This window comes from Heptranchias perlo, unplaced genomic scaffold (genome assembly GCF_035084215.1).
Source record: "Heptranchias perlo isolate sHepPer1 unplaced genomic scaffold, sHepPer1.hap1 HAP1_SCAFFOLD_263, whole genome shotgun sequence".
Lineage (NCBI taxonomy): Eukaryota > Metazoa > Chordata > Chondrichthyes > Hexanchiformes > Hexanchidae > Heptranchias > Heptranchias perlo.
Genome location: NW_027139275.1, coordinates 1,584 through 13,595, shown reverse-complemented (window position 1 = coordinate 13,595; position 12,012 = coordinate 1,584). Strand labels below are relative to the sequence as shown.

Genomic DNA, 12,012 nt, shown 5'->3' with positions numbered 1-12,012 from the left:
AGAGCTGAATGAATCACGGAAGAGTGAAAGAAAAATAAATGTCATCAGTTCCACTTTGTCCGGTGCTCAATCCTGGGAGCTCCCCGATGGACTGGTGGTTAAAATTCAGTGCTCCCATCACCGCGTGGTTCCATTCCCAGTCAGAGAATTAAATTTAACAAGAGTTATGAACTTAATAAATAATTACATGAAGCTAATTAAACCCTGTTCGTAGTTGAATGACTGTTTTAATCACCATTAATCAACCAATAACGTTCTGTTTCAGACTGAAGGAGATGCTGACGTGGTTACCGAGAGACAGACAAAACTTTAATAAGATTTTTGTGCTTTGCATGTGATGAAATTTAATAATTTTACAGACTGCATCTTAAATTTAACATTAACAGGCAATTGTCGCCGTTTATCACAGGAACGCCCGAACCGGTTCTCCGATGAAGATGAAAGTAACGCAACGGGGAACATCTGATACAACACGAAAGGCATCGGGCTATGATAAAAATCCCCACCGCTTTGCTTTTCCAAAATAAAGGGTGTGACATTTATTCTCTGCTCAGTTAATATGATCGCCGAGTGGCGAGAGGGTGGATTTGGAATTCCTGAGCGACCGCACTGTGAATTTTCCAGATCTGCTTGGAGCACCAATCCCTTCAATTCATCACTTACAGGGACAATTCGATTCTCGGTTTCTTTTCCCAGAGCTTGGCAAGATCTTAAAAATTGAAAGCGACCAATATCAGAGCGAACCTCGTCACCGACATGCTCACAGATACAAAGCGGCCACACTCTGCTTCAGTGAGATGAAAGCCCAGAGCGGTTTCAAGGTCGAATGCAATTGGAAGCAAAGCTCGTTCAATGAAAGTGCAGGTCATTGAGGTGCCTTTAAAGTCCTGATTGTTTGAACTGAACTTCTTCCGAGACCGCGTGAGATTCAGGTGGAGCAATTTGTGGATTTATTTTTCCTCTTTGCAAAGTTTGAACCGCACATCAAGATCAAAAGTCTAGGGTGAAATTAGGGTTTCTCCAGGGTATGAACCTCGAATCGAGAATTATCCCCCGACCTCAACGAGCCCAGAAACAAGAACGTGTCACGGACACATTCTATGAGAGGGCTGACTGTACAATGAAAAGGCATTTTTGAAGAGACTTCCTGATCAGTTCCGTGTTGGCTCCTGCACAAAACACAAACACCACACTGCGTTTTTCATTCTAAAATTCACTGAACACCATGAATGACACAAAGGCACCGCTGGGAGTTTGAACCGAGGATCTCTTGTTGACTGGCCAAGCGCTTTAACCAACTAAGCCACGGAGCCAAGTCATGGTACTGTTTCCCACCTCCTCTCATTAATATCTATCAGCTACACGTCACATTCTGTTGGTGATTCAGACTGTTTTATATTTGTCTCTTTCGCTTGCCAGTTTCCCTGTGAATCCCGATACTGACTGCGTTTCAGGCTGTGTTTATCTTTCTGTGTCCATCAGTGCTTTGATACACGGATGAATATTTGTGCTTGTGTTTGTTACTTTAAATAAATTAGGGATGGACAATTCTCGCTCTGACACTGAAGAACTAATTTAGCAAATTTCACAGCGAAGTGTTGTTTATTGTGGTGCTGAAACGAAAAAAAATTGTAAAAGGTGCAAAAAGGGAAAACGAGAAAAACTTGAGAGTGAAATTAAGGACAACTTTCAAGGTTTTTACACGTATATTAAGAGAAAGAAGGGTGACGAAGAGTAATGTGGGCCCTTAAAGACGGATAGGGGTGATATTGTAATTAAAATTCAAGAAATGGCAGACTTGCTAAATACTCACAGAAAATCATGAGGATAATGTACCAGAGGCACGAGGAAAACTGAAAATAAATCAAGGGGATTCAGTGTAAGTAAAATAATGGTATTGGAGAAAATAATTAGATTAAGATAAACAAATCTCCAGGACCTGATGTTTACCATCCCAGGGGACTAAGGGGAATAGGTGAGGAAATTGTACATGCTTTAGTCATGATCGTTCAAAACTCTCTTGATTCAGGAATTGTTCCATGGATTGAAAAAATTGCCAATGTCATTCCGTTTTATACGAAGGGTAGGAGAGATAAAGCAGGAAATTATAGACCTATTAGTCTGACGTCTGTTGTGGGGAAGTTACCAGTATCCATTATTAGGGAAAGAATGACTGAGCACTTGGATAATCCTGAATTGATCAGAGAGAGCCAGCATGGATTTGTAAAGTGTTAGTCAAGTCTAACGAAACTAGTTGACCTTTTTGAAGATGTAACTAATGTGGTAAATAATGGAGTGTCTATGGGGGTTCTGTGTATATTGACTTCCAGAGGCATTCGATAAGGTTTAACATCAGAGACTGTTAACAGAAATGAGAACATGTGGAATTCAAAGCAACCGATTGACATGGGGAGGGAGTTGGTTTGGAGTTGGGGACAGAGAGGAGGGTTAATAGGTATGTACTCAAATTGACAGGATTTGATTAGTGGTGTCCCCCAGGGATCTGCATAAATGAGGCAGATAAAGGAACAGAGAGCGGAAAATCCAGGTTTGTCGACGACACCAAGTTTGGCGCAGTGAGTAGTGCAGATGGGAGCATAAAGTTATAAAAGGAAATTGATAGATTCAGTGAGTTGGTAAAACTGTGTCAGATGGAGCTTACATAGAATTACATCGAATGTACATCACAGAAACAGGCAATTCGGCCCAACGAGACTATACCGGTGTTTATGCTGCAGACGAGCCTCCTCCAACCCCTCTTCATCTAACCCGATGAGCAAACCTGAATATTCCTTTCTCCTCCATGTGTTTATCTCGCTTCACCGTGAATGCATCCATGCGATTCGCCTTAACTACTCCTTGTGGGAGCGAGCTGCACATTCTAACGACCCTCTGGATAAATATGTTTCTCTTGAATGCCAGATTGGATTTATTGATGACTATTATATTCATGGCCCGAAGTTTTGACGTCCCCACTCCCAAAAGTACAAACACCTTATCGACATCTGACCGATCAAACCCTTGCATAATCTTAAAGTCCTGTATCAGGTCACCCTCAGCCTTCTCTTTTCCATACAAAAGAGCCCCAGACTGTTCAAAGTTTCAATCTGGGGAAGTGTGAGGCCATCCACTTTGGCCCGAAGCAAGATAAATCAGAGTATTTTCAAAATGGTGAGAAGCCAGGAACTGTGGGTGAGCAGAGATACTTCGGGAAATCAGGAAGAGTTGGCAGACAGGTGCAAAAAATAATTAAAATGGCTAATGGAATGTCGGCCTTTATCTCAAGGGAACTGGAATTCAAAAGGGTGGAATTTATGTTACAATTCTATAAACTCTGTTGAGGCCACATTTAGAGTACGGCATTCAGTCCTGGGCACCAGACCTCAGGAAGGATATATTGGCCTTGCAGGAGGTGCAGCGCAGAAAGACCAGAATGATACCGGGGCTAAAATGGTTACATTATGAGGACAGGTTGCGTGGACAAGATTTGTATTTCCTCGTGTATAGAGGATTAAGTGGTGATGTAATTCAGGTGTTGAAGGTGATTCAATGATCCAATGGTGGGTGTGTGAGTTGGTGCTGAATCGGTCCCCTTCAGTGAAGAGAGGGTCAGCGGGCGCCTGACAGACACGGCTCGGAACGGGACTCGCTTCTCTCCGGCGGCAGCGGCTGGTTTAGAGAGATCTCCCTGTCTGCTGCTGTTACTCCGCCTCCCGCACTCTGGGAGAACCGCGGAGGTCGGTCCTCATTTTTCTCTTATGGATCCGGCTCCATCCGTTTACTGTTGACGGGAGTGCGTCTGATACCAAGTCAGTCAGAAGCGGGTGCAAATCACAACATAGGCACAGGCCCAAGGACTGGGGACTGGTTTGATATTGGGTCCTTTTTAAGGGACCGGCTGTAGAATGTTTGTATAATAATAATGATCAGAATTAACTTTGATACAATGAAGTTTTCTTCAGTTATTTCCCATTTCCACCCTCACCAGTTTTATACAGTAACAGGTAACAATGTTTGAGGGATGTGATGTCCAGTGTAGGTGGAATCAGTGTAATTTAACTTAATACATTGAAGAATCTCTTGTCTATCCCAGGCTCTTACCTTAGGTTTAGACCCTCACCTGGTTTAAAATTGGTCACTCACTGATATAAATAAACCAGTAACAATCCCGAAACCTCAGCGGGGATATTTGTTCCGATACTTAATGACGGTCCCAATTTCCACTGAAATTCTCAATCAGCAAATCCCAGAGGCTGTTTCGGGTTTGACAAACTGTGAAACAGATTGTTTTAAAAGCCGGAAAGAGGAAAAAACTGGTGGTTGATATGAAGTGTTATACATTATCTCTTTCTGTTTCAGATTTACAATTTCTCTTTGTGTGTTACTGACAGGAGAGGCTATAATGGAGCCCAGTGACTGGGTCACGAGCTGCACTGAGTCATTGGCCTGTGTTACAGACCGGCTCGTTGGACCTGTTCATTTCGTGAACTCGCTGGTGTCTCAGCACGTGTGATGACGGAGTGAATCCCTTCCCATACACGGAGCAGGTGAACAGTCTCTCAACCAATGGGCATGCGTTGATGTGTCAGCAGTTCATTTCTGCTTTTAAAGCTCTTCTCACAGTCACTGCATGAAAAGGTCACTCAATAGTGTGAACAAGTTAATGTTTCAGAAGGTGGGATGATCGAGTGAATCTCTTCCCACACACGGAGCAGGTGAACAGTCTCTCCCCAGTGTGAGTGCGTCGATGTCTCAGCAGTTCGTTTCTGATTTTAAATCTCTTCCCACAGTCAGAACATTTAAAGGTCTCTCAGTGTGAACTCGCTGGTGTTGCAGCAGGTTGGATGCCCAAGTGAATCCCTTCCCACACACTGAGCAGGTGAACGGCCTCTCCCCAGTGTGAGTGCGTTGGTGTGTCAGCAGATTAATTTTGCTTTTAAACCTCTTCTCACAGTCAGAACATTTAAAAGGTCTCTCATCGGAGTGAACTCGCTGGTGTCTCTGCAGGTGGGATGACCGAGTGAATCTCTTCCCACACAAGGTGCAAGTGAACGGCCTCTCCCCAGTGTGAACTCGCTGGTGTTTCAGCAGGGTGGATGACCCAGCGAATCCCTTCCCATACACTGAGCAGGAGAACGGCCTCTCCCCAGTGTGGGTGCGTTGGTGTGTCAGCAGATTAAATTTGCTTTTAAACCTCTTCTCACAGTCAGAACATTTAAAAGGTCTCTCATCGGAGTGAACTCGCTGGTGTCTCAGCAGGGTGGATGACTGAGGGAATCTCTTCCCACACAAGGAGCAGGTGAACGGCCTCTCCCCAGTGTGAACTCGCTGGTGTCTCAGCAGGATAAAAGACTGAGTGAATCTCTTCCCACACACGGTGCAGATGAACGGCCTCTCCCCAGTGTGAACTTGCTGGTGTGTCAGGAGGTGAGATGACCGAGTGAATCTCTTCCCACACACGGAGCAGCTGAACGGTCTCTCCCCAGTGTGAACTCGCTGGTGTGTCAGCAGGTTGGACGACTGAGTGAATCTCTTCCCACACACGGTGCAGATGAACGGCCTCTCCGCAGTGTGAGTGCGTTGGTGTATCAGCAGATTACTTTTGCTTTTAAACCTCTTCTCACAGTCAGAACATTTAAAAGGTCTCTCATCAGTGTGAACTCGCTGGTGTGTCAGGAAGAGGGATGACCGAGTGAAACCCTTCCCACACACGGAGCAGGTGAACGGCCTCTCCCCAGTGTGAACTCGCTGGTGTGTCAGGAGGAGGGATGACAGAGTGAATCCCTTCCCACACACGGAGCAGGTGAACGGCCGCTCCCCAGTGTGAACTCGCTGGTGTGTCAGGAGGAGGGATGACTGAGTGAATCCCTTCCCACACACGGAGCAGGTGAACGGCCTCTCCCCAGTGTGAACTCGCTGGTGTGTCAGGAGGAGGGATGACTGAGTGTATCCCTTCCCACACTCGGAGCAGGTGAATGGCCTCTCCCCAGTGTGGGTACATTGGTGTGCCAGCAGATTCCTTTTGCATTTAAACCTTTTCTCACAGTCAGAACATTTAAAAGGTCTCTCCCCAGTGTGAACTCGCTGGTGTGTCTGGAGGCTGGATGAAATAGTGAATCCCTTCCCACACACGGAGCAGGTGAACGGCCTCTCCCCGGTGTGACAGTGTCGATGAATTTCCAGCTGGGACGGGGAATTGAATCCCTTCCCACAGTCCCCACATTTCCACGGTTTCTCCATGGTCTGGGTGTCCTTGTGTCTCTCCAGGTTGGACGATCAGTTGAAACCTCGTCCACACACAGAACACGTGTACGGTTTCTCCCCGCTGTGAACGGTGCGATCTTTTTTCTGGCTGTGTAACTGGTTAAAGCTCTTTCCACAGTCAGTGCACTGGAACACTCTCACTCGGGTGTGTGTGTCTCGGTGCTTTCCCACTCACACTGATGTTTGAAATCTTCTCCCACAGACAGAACAGACAAACATTTCTCCTTCCACATTCAAAGGCCGATGATATTCAGGTCCTGATGAATCGAGTGACTCTGTCAGATCTTGACGTGATCTTTGGTTTGAGTTTCCCTCTGCAAATCCTCCCCTGTAAAAGGAGTTTATAAAAGTTATCACTGTAACTACAGGATAGAAATTCAGATCAGATAACTTTACTTTCTATGGAACATTATTTCCTCTCTCATTCCTCAAAGCTGTAAATCCCCTGTCCCACACACTCTCCCTCCTCCCTGTGCTGAAATCCAAACCCATCGCATCATCTTTCAGTGGGCCGAAACCGTGAGTGAAAGAGTGTGAGTGTGAGAGAGTGTGAGTGTGAGAGAGTGTGAGTGTGAGAGAGTGTGAGTACAGCAGTGGGCTGGGTGTGGAGAATGAAGTGGGGCAGGTGGAGCATGTTTCAGTGGGGCAGCAGTGATCATAATCTCATTTGGTTTAGAACAGTTATGGAAAAGGACAGGGGACAGTCAAATGTGAACTTTCTTAACTGGAGGAGGGCTAATTTCAGTGAGTTAAAAAGGGATCTTGTCCAGGTGGATTGGAATCAAAAATTGGCAGGCAGAACAGTAATTGAACAGTGGGAGGCCTTCAAGGAGGAGTTGGTTTGGGTACAGAGTAGACAGATTCCCACGAGGAGGAAAGGAACAGCATCCAAAGCGAGAGCTCCCTGGATGACTGAAGGTATCGAGATCACCATTTCTCCATCATTTACAGACGCTCCCTGACCGATCGCCATTTCTCCTTCATTTACAGACGCTCCCTGACCGATCGCCATTTCTCCTTCATTTACAGACGCTCCCTGACCGATCACCATTTCCCCTTCATTTACAGACGCTCCCTGACCGATCCCCATTTCCCCTTCATTTGCAGACGCTCCTTGACCGATCACCATTTCCCCTTCATTTACAGACGCTCCCTGACCGATCACCATTTCCCCTTCATTGACAGACGCTCCCTGACCGATCACCATTTCTCCTTCATTTACAGACGCTCCCTGACCGATCACCATTTCCCCTTCATTGACAGACGCTCCCTGACCGATCACCATTTCTCCTTCATTTACAGACGCTCCCTGACCGATCCCCATTTCTCCTTCATTTACAGACGCTCCCTGACCGATCCCCATTTCCCCTTCATTTCCCGGCGGGTAGTGAGGGGGGGATAATGTTCACTGTTTTATATTCGGGTCTGGGGCCGCACTCGGGGTTTGTAAAGCCTGAGCCTGGGCCTGAGCCCGGACCCGGGCCCCGGGGTTTATTGAGCCTCTTGCTCCGATCCTCTGACCTGCACCGAACGCGCTCCTCCCGCAGCCTTGACTGGCCGCGCATGCTCAGGACACACTGCCCGGAAATGAGTGAATACTGCGCCTGCGTGCTGGGCTCCACTGATTCAGATAGGGCACAATCTGAACCGCGCTGCATGCTGGGTGATGCAGCCGCCATTGATGATCTTAATAACAGGCCGAAAAAAAGACATTGGAAGCAGATAATTCAAGTGTTTAATTTATAATATAAATAATTCAATCGTTTAATTCATTTCATAAATATTCCTTCGTTTAATTTATTATATAAAGAATTCAATATTTAGTTGAATTATTTAGATAATAAATTAAACACTTGAATGATTTATATAATAAATTAATTCGAGACTTCTTTATATAATAAAGTAAACAATTTATTAAGTGTAATGAATTAAACCTTTGAATTATTTATATAATCAATTAAACAATTCAATATGAATATAATTAATTAAACAATTGATTATTTATACAATAAATAACGTTTTGAAATTCTTCATACAATAAATTAAATAATAGATTATTAATATGATTAAATAAACACTTGAATCTTTGTATAAGTTAAACCTGTTAATTAATTATATAATTTAAACACTTGACCTCTTTATATAATAATTTTAACACTTGGATTATTTATATAATAAACTAAACAATTGGTTATTTATATAATAAATTGAACAATTGATTTTTTTATATAATCAATGAAACACTTGAATTATTTATATAATAAATTAAACATGAATTATTTATATAATGAATTAAACAATTGTTTCTTCATAGAATAAATTTAACACTTGAATTATTTATATAATAAATTAAACAATTGAATTATTTGGAGAATCAAATAATCAGTTCAATCATTTATATAATAAATTAAACAATTGTTTTTTTATATAATAAATTAGACATGCATTATTATATAATAAACTAAACACTTGATTTCTTTAAGTAATAAATTAAGCAATAAAGTTATATAATAAATTAAACACTTGTTTATTTTTAAAATAATTTCATCAATTGAATTATTTAGATGCTTAATTTATGATGAAAATAATTCATTAGTTTAATTTAACAACTGAAGTCGTTATGTAAGAAATTAAACAATTGATTATTTATATAACAAATTAAACTATTGAATTATTTAGATAATAAATGAAACAGTTGAATTATTTATTCAATAAATTAAACAAATGAACTATTTATGTAATAAATTATACACTTGAATGCTTCATATAATAAATTAAACACTTGTTTATTTGTATAATAAATTCACAAATTGAATTATTTATACAATAAATTAAACAACGGAGCTATTTATATATTAAACTATACACTTGAATTATTATATAATTAAACTACTGAATTATTTATCAAATATATTAATCAATTTAATTATTCATATAATAAATTAAACAATTCAATAATTTACATAAAAAATTAAACACTTCAATTATTTATAATATATTAAACAATTGAATGATTTATATAATAAATTTAGCTATTGAATTTTTTATACAATAAATTAAACTCTTGGTTATTTATATAATAAATTAATCAATCGAATAATTTAAACTATTGAATTCTCTTTAGAATAAATGAAACATTTGAAGTATTCATATAATAAATTAAACACTTGAAAACAATTTAATTATTGATATAATAAAATAAGCAATTCATTATTTATTTAATGAATTAAACTATTGAGTTATTTATATTACATTTTAAACTTTTCAATTATTTATATAATCAATGAAGCCAGCTTGGACAAAATGGAGGTAAGCGCGGAGTCTGTCTTGGACAAAATGGCGGCCGGCGCTGCCACCATCTTGGAAAAAATGGCAACAAGCACGGCCGCCATCTTGGAAAACATGGCGGCAGGCGCGGCCACCATCTTGGGCAAAATGGCGGCAAGCGCGGCCACAATCTTGGAAAAAATGGCCGCCGCCGCCATCTTGTCACATGGCGGCAAGAGGCCGACAGAGTGTCGCCAGTGATCCCGCAGTGACCCCAGAATGTCCCAGTGACCCCAGAGTGATGCCGGGGTCCCAGAGTGCACCCAGTCAGCCCAGAGTGAGGCCAGGGTGCAGCCGGGGATCCCAGAGCGATGCCAGAGCGTCGGCCTTTGCGTTTGGGCCACCACAACAACCACCACCACAACTGTACTGTACGTGTACAGCACACGGTGGGTAAAAGGGAACGATTCACTCCTGTCTGGTACTGTACGGCCCGTGTGTGTCTCAGTGTCAGCTCCTGTACATGTACAGTACACAGTGGGTAAAAGGGAACGATTCACTGAGAGATTGCAATGTTGAGTGTCACGGTTATTTGAGGGGTTCAGTCCCTAAACGGGCTGTGTTTTGACAGACACTTTTTACAGTAAGGAGTTGAGTTTAGTTTAGGGAGGTGGGTACAATCCGTGTCTGGGACTCACTGGCCCTGTGAATATTGAATTTTGCTCACAATATGGTGTGTTTGGATTAATGGGGGACAAGGTTTAACTGCACTGGGCTGGATTGTTTTATAAATCTCTCATTGACTGGGTCCTTCAGACCAGGATGGGAGCTGCTTCTCTCTCTCTGTAAACACCCTGAGGCAGTGAAACACTCTCTGACAAACTGTTCACAGGAACCAACCCATCAGACATGGGGAATAGACAAATACCTGGGACTGGAAATGAGCCTCCCACCAACAGAGCAGAGAGAAGGAGGAAATCATCACACCTTCAAGATCTGGATCGGTTTTGTCTTTGGAGCAGGTTCTGGTTAATTTTACTGCTTTAAAGTTATGTTATGGGACCAGTGAGACTGAGACACAAACACACACACACACACACACACACTGTACAGTCAGGAGACACGTGTCCCTTGCACAGACATTGGGTTTGAATTGAGCTGAGCTGTGCCACAAATGAATATGGGATTAAAATCTCAAATTCCAATCAGTTTGCTCCCGAGCTTCCCCATGTGTCTGTGTGGTTCCATTACAATACAATTTCACATGGGGGCCCAAAATGGCTTCGGAATTAACACTATTTCTTTCTGAGTTGTCAGTGACCTTTTCAAAAATTAAACTTCAAACTAAGAAAACATTTGGAGGCTGTTTTTACATTTCGGCTCTCTGCGTGCTGCAGGACGCTCCCTGAAAGTGCTTTTAATTTCAATTCAGACCCGAGATATGTCACATTGTCAGCCTCTGAATAATAGTTTGATCCACTTTGTGTTATTTCTGAAAAGTTGCACTTGCAATGAACGAAGGGAAGAATTTGGGCTCGAACAGATGGTGATATTCTGTTGGACGGTCGGTACTGAGGGAGCGCTGCACTGTCAGACGGTCAGTGTGTGTCTCAGTATCAGCTCCTGTACAATGTCCCAGTGATCGTCCAGTGTCCCCAGAATGTCCCAGTGATCGTCCAGTGTCCCCAGAATGTCCCAGTGATCCCCCAGTGTCCCCAGAATTTCCCAGTGATCCCCCAGAGTAACCAGACATTACTCACGTGGCCCCCATCGGGTCCAGGCTGCGGTGAAGGTCTCAGTCAGTCAGTCCCCAGCAGAGAGAACAATTCTTGGCCCAGGATTCCCCCTCATCCTCCTCCTTCTCACAAAATGTCTCTTTCTGGATCATCTCCTTGCAGCATTTCATCGAAAAGTTTCCTGAGGGGAGAGAGAGAGAGAGGGAATTGATTAAAATACAAAAGCAAGGGATTAAAAAGGCACAGCAAGAGCCCAGAACTCCCCCACACCCATTCCCACTCCCAGTTACACCGACAATCCCTCAGCACCAACACTGAGACACAAATCCCGGTTACAAACCAGAGAATCCAAAGAGAGAGAAAAGTTGGGAGAGAGACAGAGAGAGAAATACACTCAGGACAGGCTGGAGGACCCCGGCAGACTGAGAGATTGTCCCCGCCCCTGGGGAGGGTTTGGGACGAGACACATGGCCATCCCCTCCCCCCGGGGAGCTCCCTGCTTCAGCCTTTGAGATATTAGATTGAATCTCAATGGGTCTCCCTCAGGGACTTGTCCATTCTCATGTTAATCCAGGGACAGCCCAGGGCAGGACTGGTTTGACCAGGAGACCTGTCTGTTGGAATGAGCCACATTTCAAGGACCTATTTTACTGATTTGAAACCCTCACAGCCTGTCTCCCCCTCTTCCATCACCCCAAACTGAGTCCCCCCCACCCTCAGCCTGTCTCCCCCTCTTCCCTCACCC

At 43.2% G+C, this 12,012-nt stretch overlaps 1 protein-coding gene across 1 annotated transcript in view; it reads right to left on the bottom strand.

The window, feature by feature from the left end:
• The window catches only part of LOC137310548 (zinc finger protein 271-like), a 342,914-nt gene extending 331,419 nt beyond the window's left edge, over positions 1-11,495 (bottom strand). The window contains exon 1 of the mRNA XM_067978318.1: positions 11,292-11,495. The gene's annotated coding sequence lies outside the window, so the exon portion shown is untranslated. The remainder of the gene's footprint in view (positions 1-11,291) is intronic.
• Between the last annotated feature and the right edge of the window lie 517 nt (positions 11,496-12,012).